Source organism: Chrysoperla carnea, chromosome 3, assembly GCF_905475395.1.
Source record: "Chrysoperla carnea chromosome 3, inChrCarn1.1, whole genome shotgun sequence".
NCBI lineage: Eukaryota > Metazoa > Arthropoda > Insecta > Neuroptera > Chrysopidae > Chrysoperla > Chrysoperla carnea.
Genome location: NC_058339.1, coordinates 36,895,619 through 36,914,805, shown reverse-complemented (window position 1 = coordinate 36,914,805; position 19,187 = coordinate 36,895,619). Strand labels below are relative to the sequence as shown.

The 19,187-nt window shown below is 26.4% G+C and overlaps 1 protein-coding gene across 2 annotated transcripts in view; it reads right to left on the bottom strand.

Moving 5' to 3' along the window:
* Positions 1 to 19,187, bottom strand: part of LOC123294744 (nuclear hormone receptor FTZ-F1) — a 227,908-nt gene that overhangs the window by 21,445 nt on the left and 187,276 nt on the right. The gene's annotated exons all lie outside the window — the stretch shown is intronic.

Sequence of the window (19,187 nt, the reverse complement as noted above, 5' to 3'; positions counted from 1 at the left end):
TTTTGTAAGCATTTTGTGTTGTGTTCTCACTTTTTATTTCACTCTTACTCTCATTTTGATGGTAATATTCTTAAAGTGAAACTTATTTATAAAAAACAAATTCACTTTTGTTCAAAATAGCAATATTCTTTCCGATTAAATTCATTTCAATAGTTATAAAATATTAAGATTGGCAGAAGAAGTTTCACTGTATTATTTAATTTGTTTATATCGTGAAATGTTGCGTTTGAAATACACAGATTGTATTATGATTTCCTTTACAAAATCTAATAAAATAAAGGTGTGACTACCGGCCGTCTGTAATGTTATCAATAATTTAACGCCCTTATAATAAATATCATGCGTATAAATTTTTTAGACTCAAAAAAGGAGCCCAAATTTAATATGAAAAATTGATCTTCGTAGATCATAGTAATGTTTCTAGAATTTATTTTTATGATTATTTTAAGATGATTTTATGCTCCAAGATAAACTTTGAATTTTTTAAAATGACTAATGAAATGTTAATATTTATCGTTATTTGTAGAAAATAAATTTTACAACAATTTCTCAATAATTTAAAAAAATTTGCTTATTCAGAAAGTTGCTTCATTAAAGGCTAATTTCTCAAAAAGGATTTAAGAAACTTTTTAGAAATTCAGTAAATTTTCAAAAATCAAAACTTCAATCAAAATTTTGATTTAATATTAGAAACGTGTTAAAAAACAAGTTTTTAATATCAATAATTTTGATTTATTGATTTTAACGAGCAGTAATTATTTTTATCACTGAAATATTATTTTATGTATTCTGGTTTATAAAAATAAATTTTGGTTTTGGCAAATACAATCATTCAACAAATTAAATTCGCGTTTACTATTTAAAAGTTTTTTAAACATTCAAGATGAATTTTTTGAAGGGTTAGGGAATGATGTATGTAAAAGCAATTCTGAACTATGATATCCTACAATAGGTTGAAAATTTGAGTAACTGAGCAATTTTTTCGACATTAAACATTTATTAACTTCTATATATCTGTCTAAAACAATATAACTAGAAAGCTTAAAATTTGGTAGATTCTAATTCCAGTTTGAGATAATTCTGGATGGTCAAAATCACTAAGAAAAGTCAAAACTTTATGTAGAAAAAGAAAGTTGTTTTTCTTATTTTACTGTAAAATTTTTTTTTGTTGAGAGTTTTGTAACTTATGACGGCAGACTACAAAAAGTATACATTATACATTCGCTAGATTGTATACGGGAACAGGCTCAGGTCCATAAATTATTATTATAAAATATCATTGCTTTTCAATTAGTATAAATTTTCTATATCATAGTAGGTAGCTAGCACTAATCGTGAATTCAAAACTAGAATATATTTTTTTTAAACTACGAGCAAAATAAAATATTTATGCATAAAAACACGTGTAAAAATGTATGTAATATATGAAATTATTATAGTTATAATATAAACTCTAATTATAAAATAATTAGAGAAAGGAGAATATATAAAATAATATAATAAACAATTTCAACAAAATTAAGCTGCAAAATATAAAATAATATAATATATACGTATTATATCTAAATGTTGAAATAAATAAATCACTTATTAAACAAATAAACATTTATTACTTAAAACTTTTGATGTTTGACAATATAAAACTATTATTATCAAAATAATGTGGGAAAAATACTTTATAATTTTACGAAAATACTCTAAATTTAATAAGTTTGTTTTTGAAATTAAATGAAATACCATAAATGATTGTGCATCTTATTTTAAGAATACATTGGACGAAGTTAGTACACAAAAATAAATGTAGATGGCACATCAACCGTTTCTAGCCCTTTGAATATATTCGTTGTGAACGTAGTTATGGTAGGGACAATAAAATCGATGCCAGCGCTTACAGTGAAAAATTTTGGCGATAAAGGAGGCTGTTATGACTTATTTGCAATTATTTACATGTTAATATTACAGAAAATGTCAAATTAAAATTATTGAAAAACACTAATTAATTAAACTTAATGCATTAAAAATTGTGAAAATAAGAAATCAAATTGGACAAATATTATTTTTCAAATGTAAATTATCATAATTATTTATTTAAATTTGTGAGACAATAATATTAAATTTTCAATGTAAGTCATAAATGCAATCCATACAATTATATATGTATCCATACAATTCTATAATTAAAGTAGTGTATCGTTAACATGGAAACGCCTCCTATAAAACTCACGCACGGTGCGAATACTACATACATTCTACAAGTGTTAATCAGCCCACGATAAAATTGGGCATGAATATCATAATATTTATCATAAAATTAATTGTTGAATGTATGATTAAACGTAAAATAATTACTAATTACTATGAATTAATTATTCCAATAAGTTTGATTAAATTGAGACGATTATATAGACCAGAAATTGATTAGGATAATAAACAGATTTGATAATACCATTACTCGCGCATTATGCATCATTTATTAATTGATGGAAGAGCATATTTGTTCATAACTATTAAATTATAAAGAATTATTTTAAATATATTCTCCAAAATGAATTTTGGTTAATCTTATCTGACTGCACTACTTTTAAAAATAATGAAATGTCCTAATAAAAAATAAAAAAAACTTCTTTCTACCTGTGAAAATATAAAATTTAATTTTTTATAGCCCGACTGTTGCTTCAACTATAATATAAAATAGTAAGTAAAAAACCGCAGGTGAATTTTATATAAAATTAACACACAAAAGGACTATAAAAATTTTAAATATTTTATTATAGACCGGACGCTAACAACACTTTAAATTATATTATAAACTAATTGTTATAAGCAATGTCACGCAAAACTAGATTTGTAGACTGTTGGATTTTGAATAGTTATTTTCTAATTGCAATTAGATAAGGGTGCAATATGTCTGGCACTTAGGAGCAGCTGCGGTCGCTGCGTTTACTAGTGCGCATTCCCGAAAAAAGCTTACATGTTTTATAATAATTTTTTAAAAATATTTGTTTATTATTTTCTAGCGCGTATCCAGCGTTAGTTAACGCAATCACTTTAAGATGCAAGGCATACTTTATCTTTACTAAAATTCACTAAGAAAAATCTTTTACAAAATATCTGCCATTGATACATGATTAAGTTATTGTAAAAGATGGTGATTGGGTACTAATTTCCAAAACTTATCTTGTTTCTCAGGCGTACAAAAGTTGCTTTGTTAAAGAATAACGTTCTTATATAAATTTTTCCTCTTCTCTTAGTAGTCACGATCAATAATTTTTGGCGCCATGTGCTTAATAGCTAGAGTGGGGATTATAAATTACTGCCAATCATAATTTATAACAAATACTAAATGATTGTATCAACAATGGTAGACATGGTTTCAAGTGTTGTTAGATTCTGGTGTATTATAATATACTATTTTTTAACAAGTAGGTATAATAAGTAGATAACAAAGCTAATAAATAAAATGAGATACAAAGTAAGTATATAAGAAAATGTGAGTCATCTATAAATAAAATAGCATAATAATAATAATAATAATAATACTAGTATAATCTACACACGCGTATATCTAATTATATACAGTACAAAATTATTTATAAAATTATGAAAACAACATAAAAATGTATATATGATAATTTAATTACATATACACACATACAACGACCAAAGTTATAAAAATCTATTTTAATAGACACTAATATTATAATAAATATAAATGTGTTTAAATATTGATAGATTAAAAAGAGACAACAATATATATATAAGTGTCTTTATTGTTTTAAAATAAATTAGTCAATTATATATCTACAGGAATACACGTTTATTCCTTTAATAGAAAAACCATTAGGAAAAATCTATTGGAATAAATCAGACTTTGCTATGAACCCGTGTTTAATTAGCGCAACAAATATTTTCGTATATGGACTGATATACCATAAGGAGTGAGTAATGACCATAGACATATAAGAATAGACCACGCTAGTAACGGACGATCGTGTAAGTGGGATTCCAGATTCGGTAAAAAGAGAATGATTCTCTGCATACGTTTTGTCTCTTTTTTGGGCGTGACTTACTGGCGCACTTGTCCACAAGACTGTTAATGCGCAAACGCAACTAAAAAGAAACAAAACACACGTCAGCGCATCGAACTCTTTTTATGGAGTCTGGGCAGATCACGCCCACTTTTTCCGTCTATTCTTATATGTCTATGGTAAGCACAAAAAACGAAAACCACTAACTTTCCGCTTACATCAGTCAGTGAGTGCACACAGCAATTTCTGCAAAGAAAGGTGGAAGGCGAAAAGAAAGAGTAGATGATGCTGAAAAATAATTCGACGTAGATAAATAAATGTCGTAATTATGAAATATTTTTATAAGAGACAAATTGAAAGCAGAAAAGATATTGAACTTTACAAGAAGTTGGAAGTTTAACACATCCTTCTTCAATCTAGATTCTAGAACAGGCATGGGCAAACGTGGCTTAGAGAAGTCTTTCATACTTCTGTAACTAACATACGAGTAAGACAGTGATAACCTAACCAGTGACAACCAAAAATACAAGTAAGGCAGAGAAACAACATTTTTCTTCCTTCATTACTATTAGAGAAACTGAGATAGGTAGAAGAGTCGTATACACGTTTCGCTTACTTCTCTATGCGCAATGCGCACTTGGATAAAGAGACACAATAAAGTTTATGGCACACAATAAAGTTATAAAAATGTTCTAGAACATTGGAATAGAGATTCTAGGAACATGAAACGTTTTGTTATCGAGATTAATGTTCCGGTTACTATGACAAAAATGTAATTCATTCAATGATTTTTAATACATTAAGACCGTCTTATACCAGGCTAATAAAAATTAGAAGAAAATTCAAACGTGAGGGGGGAATATATTGAAGGGAAGAGGGAGATGGTTAAGAAATGAGAGTCGTGTGTTACGCGATAATAACAAAACGTTCATATGATTATTACAGCAACATACAGCAACAAGATACACACTATTTGAAAAAGTGAAATAGAAAACAATAATACCTCTACAAATAGATATATTCTCTATTTCTAGCTAAACCATATAAATCTATATTTGTTATTTCACTTTATCTAATAAAGTTTTTAAGTAAATACTAAATAGTATGAGTATAGAGGTAGATATGTATTGTAGCTTGTTACGCCGCGTTGTGTGTTCTTGACATACTAACACTGACCTGAATGCAGTAATAAGTTACTATATAATATTATTATATGAATATATTTTATAACATTTGTAGTTGTGTACTATGTACTTAAAGTAAATAATTACTTTTTTATCTTTTAGTTTTCTAAACAATGCAGAAAGAGAGAGTGATATTTTATTTGTTTTTGTTTAGCTAAAGTAGCTAAACGCATGTTGTTTACTTACATTTAGTTTAGCTAACATACGGTGTTGTAGCGTGGTGGCATGATGGTATAAATATATATAGAAGTATTTACACCTGTTTGAAAATCATGAAATCCATCATATATATCATCAATTTTAGCTAGAATATGACGACTTAAATATATCTATCTTTTATTAGAGTAGTAAAGAACATCTTATTAATTGTCCTTTTTTAATTTATTTAATCAATTTATTATATAATAATGGAAAAAATAGTTTGTAAACAAACAACAGTAAATAATATTTTTCATTAACTGTATTTATTCAAATAATTATAAGAGTACCGAGTTTTTGAAAATATTCAAGTATTCTTACTTCTTATACAGCTAAATCTCGAAAACTGGAATTATGTGGAGCCAGTTATTGAGATTTAAAATAATAAACTTTGAGTTAAAAAGATTAAAAGTCATTAATTTGTACCTTACGTTTTTCAAATAGTTCAGGCCATCAAGGTAGGTTTCAAATTATAAAGGCTTTCCAGGGAAAACCAAATTTGTTTTATAGAGATTAAAAATATGGGAGTTGTTGAAGAATTATTGAGGTTCTACTGTATTTACAATTTTTATTTATTCAAAATAATTTCTTAAAATTTAATTAAGTGTTAAATGAAGTTTTTCACATTCTTTTGATGATCATGCCGAGAAAATAAAATCTTTTAGAATAATGGCGCCTATGATATCATTAAACATTTTTTTAATTGTATCCAAGCGTCGTGCAATTGATAATTATTATTGTAAGAAACTGTTATTTCATCTACGCTACAGGTGTTTTATTCAAATATACACGTTTATTTTCAGTTTAATTTTAATGTATTATTTTCATGTTTCAATTTGAGTTATTTAGGCGTATTTGTTAAAAACAGACATACTATTCAAGCATTTAGTATTCTAAGCTCGAGTTTGATTGAGCTACTTATTTAGATATTAAATGAAAGGGTCAATTTTTTAGCGGAAAAGAGGATTTATCTATTTAATCCCATATAAAGAGCAGATTAGCTTTTTAAGACCGACGACGTCTAAAGAAAGAAAATAATACCCATTTTTCAAGAAAATAGAATAACTGTTCGATTCATTGGCAGATGGTAAAATTATGATTATTTTTTTCTGTATCTATCCGATTTTTCCGAGTCGTGTACATTTTCAATTTAAAAGTTTCAAATTCAAATAATATAAACAAAGATACTCATAACATATTTTACGAATTAACGTGAAATTACCAAGAAAATAATAAAAACGATTCACAAAATTTTTATTTTTTGATTCTTCTCCAATAATTTTTTATGATACTACAGACTTAAAAAGAAAAGGAAATGAAAAAAATATATAATTTATTTGTTCACGGATACAATGTTTTTTATTTTTGTTTACATATTTATGTTTGTATTATTTGCAAGGGACAGTGCACTTATGCATAAATTTATTGCTGATTTGAAAAAAAATAAAATACAAGCTAAACAACTTAATGTTTGTAAAAATATTTTGAAAAACAAACATTTTTTTATTTATTTCCTATATTCTTTTTTTATTTCCTTATAAATTGATATTTTCTTAAATATTTTTCTTAAGATTATCTCAAACATTTTGTAAATTTCATTTACATTTTCTAACGATATAAAAAAAATTACCCCCAAACATTTCCCTTATATATCTGAATCATTAAAAGTCATATATTTAAAGTTATTATTATTACAGATATCACAAATTTTCGGCTGACTTCTTGGACTTATTCGGCCACAATTTATGTAATTTGGACTCAAAAGATACTACAACGGTTCGTTTTATTGATTGAAAGAGTAGTTTTGGAGATATTATCTAAAATCGTGCTAACATTTCCCGGAGAAATTTCTTTAGGCGATACCGTAGAAATTTATCAATCAATCGTAAAATTAGCAAGATTTTCATGTTCTGGATTATTGATGATAATTCAAAGTCAGAAAATAAAAAAATTCAGTTCATTAAATTATTAGGCGAGATATTTCCAGAATTGTCTCGAAATTTTCGACTTTTGCATTTTTAAAATTTTTAAATCAGAATTTTTCTATATATCAAGTTCCGAAATAGAATTACAGTGCAACCTTAATATAACGAACCTCAATATAACGAATTCCTCGATTTAACGAATTTTTCGCAATCCCCTTGAATTGTCCATAAGAGTCAATATAAAATATACCTCTACATTACGAATATTTTTTGCGAACAGCCTCTATATAACGAATTTTCAACTACATAAAAAATTTAAATACCTCTATATAACGAAATTCGTCAATTCAAAACCTTTATATAACGTATAAAGTCCCACCAATATATGACAGTTAGTATACTCCATAGTATGTAATTCATGTCGCGAGAGGTTCCGACACTTTTTTCCTCTTTATAACGAATTTTAGACCAACTTAACCTCAATATAACAAACCTCAGTTTAACGAATTACTTGATATAACGAATATTTACTGGTTCCCTTCAGATTCGTTATATCGAGGTTGCACTGTATTTCGTGTATGATTGTTATCGATTTTTTTCAAAGAGTAGGTTTAAGAAAATTGTAAAAAGCCAGGGAATGCTTTTGCCTCGAATCTGGATAAAACTAATTTTATATAAAGATTTTGACCTAAATAGTGTCAAAATTCATTTGATCATTTGACAATTAGACCTACATGTAGTTTCTTTAGAGAGGACACTAAAAATTGTATCCCAGGGGAGAATTTCAGAATTTCAGTCGTTATCTCGTCGTTCAACCGCAAAATAAATCAGAATTTGTCATTATTTAAAGAAAACCAAAAATCTAATGTCAGTAGACAACTTAGTTTAAGAATTATATTCCCCCTCCAAAAGATTTTCAGGATACACGTTTGGGCGTATTTTTATTTCAGTGACGTCAACATAAGGTTAATAAAATCTAACAGTGTTATTTACAAATATTCATTTAACGTGAATATTAATGACTACAGTGATTATTTCACATAAGAAGAATGCGCTCTATAGCATTATACAAAAAAATTAGGCCTACACACACTTATACGAATCGAATATAAAAGAATACAAGCAAAAAATTTATATGTTGAAAGTGAATTAAGAAAAAAAAATAAATAAATAATAAAAAAAAAAACTTTAAAAAACCATGTAAAACAAAGATAGAGAATGCGCAAAGTTTTTTAAGCTAAGTTAGCTTAACATAAGGCAACAAAAAACAAGTGAGTTAGGTATAGAGATAGATAATGTTAATAATAATAATTTTTGTACAGAAAACAACACTGCTGTTATTAGTTGGCTGATATTATTGTGTGACTATGAGCGCGAATGAACGAAGTCGACTATATGGGGCTCTGTTAAGGTGAGTAGCGCGAATGTAAACCATGTGTGCGGTGTTCTGCGGCATAGAGTGTATACTAACATCAATTATATATTATAAACTAAACTCTAAACTATGTAAATATTACACACATATATATTATTTTAGGTTTGTTTTTACCATGGAAAATTCAACCATTTTGATGTAGGAATTAAAAGTACTTGTTGATTCAAAAGAGAACAAAAAGTTTTATTTACAAATAATGGCGTCATAGTTTAATATTTATATTAGGGCATTTATCCCAAATAAGACTTTTTACAAAGTATAATTATAATTGTAGTCGTCATTTTAAATAACAAGTGCTTCACGTTCAAATAGTATAAAACATTATGAGTTTAAAAAAATGGTGGAAGCGCATATAAAATTCCACCCTTCTGTACAATGTCTATAAATGTATATCATTGTTCCATACGCCATTTCCATGTTTGGTTCTGGAAATACAAAAATATTACTTGGATCATTATGGCTTTACCGTCTCCAAATATTATGTAGTAGTTTATAAACATAGAAACCAATTATAGTATTAAGGCGCTTTTGTATTACAGTATTGCTTTTATTTGAGAAAAAAGATAATATCCTATATTTCGATTATTTCCGTAAGTATTACTTACGAATGACGTCAAATTAATTCATTTGTCTTGAGTATTTAACATGTCACTTTTTATTGGACTTTAGCCAATTAACGTGTAATATAAATCGTCATATGTAGGTTCTAGATTACTACATGTTATATTATTCCCAAATTTTTATAAACATGTTCCTTGAACAAAGGTTGCAATAAATACAGTCGTATGGAAGGATAACTGCTTTTGTTGTATAGTAAAATTGATGGATGAGAAAACTATATTATCGAAATGGATTTTATCAAAGGTAAAACAGAGCCAGTCAGTTCTTTTACTATATTATATCTATGTGGGTAATACGCAAGCAATAATAAATATTTCATTCCTCTCTTAATTTGAGGATTAAAAAAAGAACTTGAAATGTAGGAATAGGCTTCTTTGTGGAGAATTATTGTATACAGCATTTAAGATTGTGTTAAGAGTTTTAATAATCAAAGAAGAACTAAACGATAAAAAAATTGCTTTTCAAAATTGCACAGTAAAAATATAATTCCCAAATTGTTCTGTATTTAAGGGAAGCAACTGAGAGTGGTCGTGAAAGCATTCCTTACTTATTAACCACACGTATTAATTAATAACTATCGATCACTATTAGTGTACAGAAATTTGCATAAAAATATTATATCGTCACAGGACTGTAAAGATAGCTACTGTCGTTATTTGAAAACGTTTTTACCATAAAATTTAGTCATTATCACGATAAAACATGAATTTTTGAAAACAAAACCGTGTATTTACCAAAACTCTTTATTTTAAAATCTACGCGAACAGAAAAAAAAAAAATTCAAGTTATTTTCATCATGTTTCAAATAACAAGGCACGTGGTTCTGTACACAATTTTCACGTGTTATATTTTTCAATTTGTATGCATGCATATATGTATTATTATAGTATTTAAGTCGCCTACCTGAAAATGTAAAATTTTCTTATCATTTTTATGCATTCTCATATTTCAATTAATTAATTTCAATATTTCTAAAATCATCCTTTTGTAATTTTTACTAACCGACTTCAAACAAAAAAAAAAGGAGGCTATCAATTCGACTGTGTTTTTTTATGTGTGGTTACCTCAGAACTTTCGACTGGGTGAATTTTTTCTAAAAGTTTTTTTATTTTAACATTAAAAATTGTAATATACATTATATATTATTATATTATATATATTTTTTTTGGGAAAATATCATTTTTCATATATTTTTTTTTAAAAGATGATTTTAATATTTAAAAAAAAAATGTAACTACTTTAAATCCGATTTTGAAAGCATGCATATACTTAAACAGGTGACCAAATTTTTAATTAAAATTTTTTTTATTACAATAATATTTTTAGTATATTTTTTAACTCATTTCATACGATTTTAATTAACATTAAAAATAAATATTAATAAATACACACGTGAAAAATTGAGACAATTATTATTTCATGACATAGGAATGAAAAAAAAGCATGGCAACATTATTTCTACGAATTGAAATAGAGATCTGGACACGTGATTTTCAGAACACAGCATAAAAATTTTATGGATATTACAGAACAAGAAGCCTACTAGTAGCATGATTAATTTTCAAAGTATGACGTAGAACCCCGTAGGACCCAACTTGTAAACCGTTGAAGATATGTCTATACATGGTATTTCAACAAATAAGTCAGTCAATTGTTTAAATTAAAATTAAAATGAAATTATGAATGAAATTTGCAAATATGCTTTTTCCTTTTCAATAAACAAAAATGTAATTTGATGATAGTGATGACTTAATAATATGTAAATGACATTTTTTATTTACAAATTACAACCCAAAATTTAATTATCATTTTGTAAAAGAGATAATTTTTTTTAGACAAATAGTAAAGCACATATTGTTAAAAAAATGGATTATAAAACAAACATTATAATATAATTTCAAAGCAATCAACATTTACAAAAAAATAATTAGAGCATACAAATTGATTAAACAGCTCATAACATGCTTATAATAAGAATGATTATAATCATAATATTTATTATTTAATAAATAAATTGTTCAAAGATTTGTAGCTTATTAAAAATTTTATTTACAAGAAAATTAACAAAATTAGTTTTATAGTTTGAAAATTATTACAGGGATTTACTTCTACGTTTAATTTATTATAGTGAATGTCAAAAAATTATACCGACTATTGATTTTTTGAGGGTCCGATAATGACCCCATTTTAGATAGCATAGTGATACATGAACAAAAACTTTTAGAATAGGGGATTGTAGTCTTTTTGTTAAATGATCAATACATACTTAAAACTTCGTGAGGGGATTACTTTTGGCGCGTCTACCAAACTTTCCCTCTAGGACTTTTCTCGAAAGTGTTGCGTTTTCAAATGATCATAAAAACGCAGCACTTTCGAAAAAAAGTTGTAGAGAGGAAGTTTGGTAGAATCCGAAAAGGGAAACCACTCACGAAGTTACAAGTACGTATTGATCATTTAACAAAAAGAGTGCTGTCCTGTGGACTAGAAGTTTGTCTAACAAAAACCAATTTTCTACAATTTATCCTCTCACTTTTTAAATTACTTGTGCAATTTATATTAGTAAGGAAGGAGGAACATTATATTTCGATTTTGACACCAATCAAAAGTTGTCAAAAAAATAAAATAAAAATTCAGTAGAGAGTTTGATGATAAAGTGCATTTATGTCATTGAAACTAATTTAAAAAGCAAAAACTTTAAAACATTCTTATTATAAAAATAAAATATACAATTATTATAAAACAATTTATTTCATATAGAAACAAATTCAATATTTTATTATTATTTTCAATGGCATTAATTTATTTAATAATATTTTTTTTTGACAAGCAGACATTTGTGGTATTTAAATAATTGATTAAACATCGTTTATAATTCTTTCTAGTACAGGTGAATGAAAGTAAAACACGATTTTAAACAGAATTAAAATTGTATTTGCTTTTTTTCATTTTAAATAAATAAATTAGAAATAATTAATCGTTCAGTTAAATTTGTTCACATGAAAAATTGTATAGAATCTTTGAAATGACTTAAATACAAATATTTTTTTAAACTATTTATAAGAATTAATTTTGTTCTTCAAATTTAGGTGCCTAATAATGAATTGTTATTTTATTCAGCACGAATAATGTTTAATAGTGTCTATTTCTTCGGTTTAACTTTTTTTTTGGGTAGTTCTTTTGTTGGTTACGATTTGATTAGCCTAGAGGAATACTATCGAAGAAATATGTTCAAACAGTGTCTCAAGCCACTGTATACACCTAAAAATTAACAAAATTTGGTTGACACCAATATTTCGTTGCTAAAAACGATTGAGACACAGTTTAAATATTAATGAATTAATTTCATGTTAATTTCTAATTAAAATTTTTTTTTGATACATTCTATTAATATATAATAATATTGTTACAAAATATTAATTAATAATAATTTATTAGCAAAAAATTATAATTAGGATTACTTATTGATTTTTAAGTGAAACGTTAAAAATTCTTGATTTAATGTTTGAATATGGCTTAAACGTATATGTATATATTAAATATGTTGCTGCAGTTGAATATGGAGTAATATCCGAAACATGTCGCATTATAAAATAAAATAAAGTGGTTAAGCGAAAATTAAGGTGTTTAAATTTATTTATTCACATAACATATTTAATACTATGGAATACCATAAATTAAAGCTCTCTACCATGATTGAAAAACTTCTGAAAGCTTTAGGGTTAATAACGAAATTTTGTGCGCCACTAGGACAAATATAAAATCGACAAATAGTTCGCAGATAGATATTAGTTTGAAATGAGGTAATTTCGTTGAAAAACTGTCATTTATGCATAGACAAAATTGAATTTAAAAAAATAAAACTTTCAAATTGCTGAAATTATTCCATAACGCAAGTCATAATGCAACCAAACGGCAACAGTAGATATGTTAAAAACTTGTTTACGACCCTGGTTATAAATCGAATATTCGTTGTGTACGTAGTCATGGTAGGGACAATAAAATCGATGCCAGCGCTTCCAGTGAAAAATTTTGACGATAAAGGAGGCTGTTATGACTAATTTGCAATTCTTTAGATGTAAATGTTATAGAAAATGTCAAATTAAAATTATTGAAAAACACTAATTAATTAAACTTAATGCATGAAAAATTGTGAAAATAAAGAAATCAAAATTGGACAAATATGTATTATTTTTCAAATGTAAATTATCATAATGATTTATTTAAATTTGTGCGACAATAATATTAAATTTTCAATGTAAGTCATAAATGCAATCCATACAATTATATATGCATCCATACAATTCTATAATTTAAGTAGTGTATCGTTACCATGGAAACGCCTCTATAGGAAATAATAGTCTGTACAAAAAAAGCAAATACCCTTGTTTTTGATACAGCATGCTAATAAAGAACAATAAATAAATAAAAAACGATTTGTAACACAAGAATATCGAATGTAATTGGTTATAATTGCATTACCCACCAACAATAAGTATAAGAAAATGAAAAAACATACACACATACATACATACACCGCACATGTGACATATGAAATATATGTATATATAAATATAAACAGTATTTTGGAGTTACTCAATTACAGTTCGGCTTGAATTGACAATTAGGTCGTTGTTTGTGCCGCTTGCCCCACCCGTTGAGCGCGCAACTCCCATGAAATGACAACACCATATACATATACAAAAACAAAACTAAGTAAAAACACTAGCTATAAAGTTATAGTTATTATATGTTAACCAATAACATATGTTAAAAGAATATTTATAACATACAACTGAGAATGAGTGATACAAGTATCAATATCTCTCAATGTATCAGATACATTCGTAGCTACAAAGTAAGACTGTTTCGGAATTTTGAGATTTAGTTTGGATAAGATTTTTTTGTTTCGAAATTCGCAAAACATTTTCAAAGAAATTCATACTTTAAGTATTATTAACGGTAGTAGAAAGAAGCTGTTCATGTGAGTGAAACCCTTTTGGTTCGCAAACATTCAACTTCCCAGAGAATGAACAAAACTTTCCCTAACCTAAACCACGGCAATATTAATTAAATATATTGAAGTCGAGATGTGTTGCTTAGAGATTAAATTATGCAAGAGATACGGAAAGTAATACCCGACTAGCAAAATTATTTTCCTAATGTCATACAAATTCATAAAATCGAATATCGTTAATATTTCAGTAAATATTAATTTTACAAAACTTAATATTAACAGAAATATTTCAAGTTATATCAAGCTATACTGGGAAGTTAAAAATGTTACCGTCTTATTCAACCAAGATTAATGAGATGAAACGGATCATCTGTACATCTGTGACATCTATAAAATGATAGATGATTTAAAAAAAAAGATCGAGAGGTGTCGTGGGACACCCAGTGGGAACTATATTCCTTTCGTACCTAGGTACATTATAAATGTAGCGCTTACTTTTTTTATTTACAAGATATTTTTCTGAAAATTTCAGGTATTTTAGGAGTCAAATACTTGACTCTTAAAAGAAATTTTTGATTCTTTAAAGAATTTAATTTTATAGCTACTTTTAGTTTTTACTGTATGAAATAATTGTAGTATTAGTTTAGAAAAGACATACTTCTAATTTAGTAGTCAACTCAATATGTGAATACTTACTATGACATAACATAAAAATTTCATTGTACTTACTTTAAATTATCTCTATTTTCTTTAACTTCAGACAACTTTTAAAACTAAATTTTTTTTAATTGACAAAAAAAACAAATAATTTTTTTGGTTTTAACTCCCAACCAGCAAACAAATATCGTGCGATAAGGAACATGGTTCCAATAGTTTTTTCTGAACCAAAAAAAATTTGAAATGATTGCATGACATCATATAGCAGATTATGATGTCACATGATAGAAACTAAATATTCTAATTTAATTATAATTATTTGTTAATTGTATTAGATATTAGTGTTAATTAAATTAAACCCATTTAATATTTAGTTATAATTGACAAATCCATTTTATATGTTTATCTATCAAATTACAAGCAAACCATAAATATTTGCATATAATTTGGCAACACAATATAAATAATATAAATTTGTTGTGGTCTAATTAATTTTATTAAATAGTACACAAAAACTAATTTGTTTAATTGCCGCTCTAAATTACTTATATTCATTTTTTTTCTGGGTAAATTTTTGTGTATCTGTCAAATTTTCAACAAGCTGAATGAAAATATGAATTAATGTGACGGTTAACTTACTGATTAGCTATTGTATTTATTATATTGACCGGCCTTATAAATGTTAGTTTTGAAACAATGCAGAATTTTATGACTCAATGAAAATTTTATTTTTGTATCCATTCAGAATCTAACAATACTTAATATTATAAAAATATAAATAGTATATTGTGAAATCAAATAATTTTCTCGGCATACTTGATTTTTTATTTTAATTAAAATTGAAAATGTTATCTTTGAAAGTAGCGTTATAGTCTTAATAAACTAACTATAAGAATGGTGTAAGAACTTTCATGGTTATTTAACTAGAAGAAAAATTATCTCAGAGCGAGGACATGTTGTAAATCACCAATAGCACATAAATTAAAATTTTGAGAAACCTCCCCCCCCCCACACAAATTCAGGTCTTATCGATTCGTTTATGGCATCTTAGTTCCTAAACGGATTAAAACGATTTTGATTTTTTGTTGGTTTGAAAGGTAATTTGGTCGAGAGTGTTCGTAGCTATGTTTCAAGCAAATCTTTTGAACCGTTTGAAGATCATCACCTCTTTTTTAGTTGTTATCGGATACGGAAACCTAAACTGAAACTTCGGTTCGAAACAAAATTGGTTCATCCGTTTAGGAGCTATGATGTCACAGGCAGATACACAGATTCAGACATGTTAAACATTCAATTCAATAACAAATTTGAATGTATTTTTTTGGCCCAAAAATATTTTTCGCTCTTGAAATGGAAGACTATTTTCTTAATACAAGACAAATATTTCTTATGCCAAGAAACTACTAGTCTTCTTTCCTCAAGTAAATTTCTACTCACTTCAAGATTTTTCCCCTTAAAAATGCAAGAATATACGTAGTTCATGAAAAAATTTCTTAGGTCAAGCATCAATTTTTTTTCTGTGTAATTTATTGTTTGTAAATAATTATAGTATCCAAATAGTAAAAATAACTAATAATTATTAATATATTAATAAAACAAATAAATATATTTTAATGATTTACAAATGACATAATACACCTACTGATAAAAATATGGTAACAAATAGCATACCATTACCACAAGAGGATAATCATTGGCTTAATTATTTGTTTTATACTAGAGCTCCTTTTTTAAAGCTCTCTTCAAAATATTTATCGTATGCATTCTGAATTTTTTAACTTTGTTATTTTCTATTCAAATAAGTTTGAATTTATTATTTAACAAGTGAAAACAAACAATTGACTGAGTTATTTGTTGAAATACCATGTGTAGACAGTGTTGATTACTATGTCACATTACACATATGTACATGTCACACAAATATAACTGATATTCCCATGTAATACATACTATACTATTTGCGCATAATTTGCGCTCTCACGGGTAAACAGTGATGTTTACGAAAAAATGTTTCAAACAAAAGTTGTTTATTTTCTACGTTTAAAGAGGAACATTTTTTACGTTTAAATTTTTGTTCTATCTCTAACGGTTTACAAGATGGGTCCTACGGACCCAAGACCCAACTTGACCTATATTGCTCATTTACGAACTTGACTTCACTTTTTACGTCCTGAGTGCGCTATAAAAATTTCATCTTGATATCTCTTTTCGTTTTAGAGTTATCGTGTTGGTAGACAGACGGTCAGGCAACTGGAAATGGACTAATTAAGTGATTCTATGAACACCTATACCAAAATTTGTTTCGTAGCATCAATATTTTTAGGAGTTACAAACTTAGGACTAAACTTAATACACTATGTATATTTCATATAAACATGGTATAAAAATCTTTAAATAGAATTAAATTGTCAATGTAAAACATAAATACAATCCATAGACTTATATGTCCATCTATACAATTATATTAATAAAATAGTGCGCCGTTACAATGGAACCTCCCTGTAATAAAACTCATGCACAGTGCGAATACTCATACCAGTCCATTTGATATGAATTAAACAATACATATTAATTATTAATAATTATAAAGAGTGGTTAGAGTGAGTGAAGTTAGCTTCTATCTAAGTACGTACTACGTAAGTACGTATCGTCCATCATGTTATTTAGAATAAATACATAAATAAAAACAATTATTACATAATAAATAAATACGCATCATTTTTATAATATAATAAAATAAAATAAAATACTCAAATGACAACATGCAATGTTCATTTATTTTCCATTAAACGCAAGCAAACATACTAAAAAAATATTTCCTATCGTTCTTTTTAGTTCTTTATCTTGTCACTAAAATAGTTTAGAAATATATATAAAAATATTTTTATTGTTATTTTTCTACCCTCAATATGGTTGAAACGAATGTATACGAAAATTACCGATGTAAAAATTCTATCGAATGTAAGAAAGATAATTAATTTCTAAAATTTCAAACTTCAAAATCTTCTTCAAAACTTCAAAAAAGTACCAGAGCATGACTTCGTTACATGTCTATAAAACTAGTAAAAAATGGATTCAGGAATGTTCAAAAGGGACCATACATAAATTATGTACGTTAAGGGAATATGAGGGTGTCAAAATGTGTGAATTTAAAGTAGTTTCACTAGTGAAATGGCTTTTCTTAAAGATTAATGTTTTGAATAAAAAAGTATTCTGTAATGAATAAAAAAAGGAATTTTTTCAACGTATGTGGAATGAGATACTAAGAATCAAAACTTGCATAATTAAACATGCTAGAGATATACCGACTAAAAAACAGATAACTTTTCTATATATCTCAAAAATAGTTCTTGCCATTTTTTTCAAAAACAACGTATTAAACATATTAATTTCTGACGAATTTTACAGTAACGGTTCATGCCTATCTTGTTAAAAAATTAACATAGAATTTTTTGTTAGAAATACGCAGCTGTGTGTGTAATTTGTATAGGTATAGATACAATGTTTTAGTATTGTACACTGTTAACACAAATAGTTCACGAATATAAGAGAATGTTTTATGGACTTGACAATAACGAATGAACTACCTTAATTTCAAGTTGAAATTTCCAACCCTTTTAATTTTGGTCGATAATTGATTGTATTTGTGTACTTGTACTTACAGTAGCACTGTAATAGTCCAAGCAAATAATACCGCAGTCCAGCACGATAGTAGACATAGTAGTAGCCGGAATTATTTCATTGTTGGTTCAAAATATTAAATTATTTAAAAAAATTATGATATATTCGAGATTTAAAATTATACCTTAAATTTTGGTACCTTGATGCAAATGAATACATTAGTTTTAATGAATCATACAGTACTTGTATGCATCATTTTTTTATACAATAGTATATTTAAATGATGTATTTTATAAAATAATTTTTTTTTGTACATGGTTAAAGTTAATAATTAAAATTCTTGTATAATAATATAATAAATATATAGTTAATCAAAAAATATTAAATATATGTGCCAAATAGACATATTAAATAATTATATGTATTATTTTATACATTATACATCATAGGTTCAAACTTATGAACCATTCTATATAATGTGGTGTATGATGTATGATGTATGTGTGTATGCATGTTTCAACCCAACTAGGTCAACATTTTTTTGTAACAAGATAATATTATTAT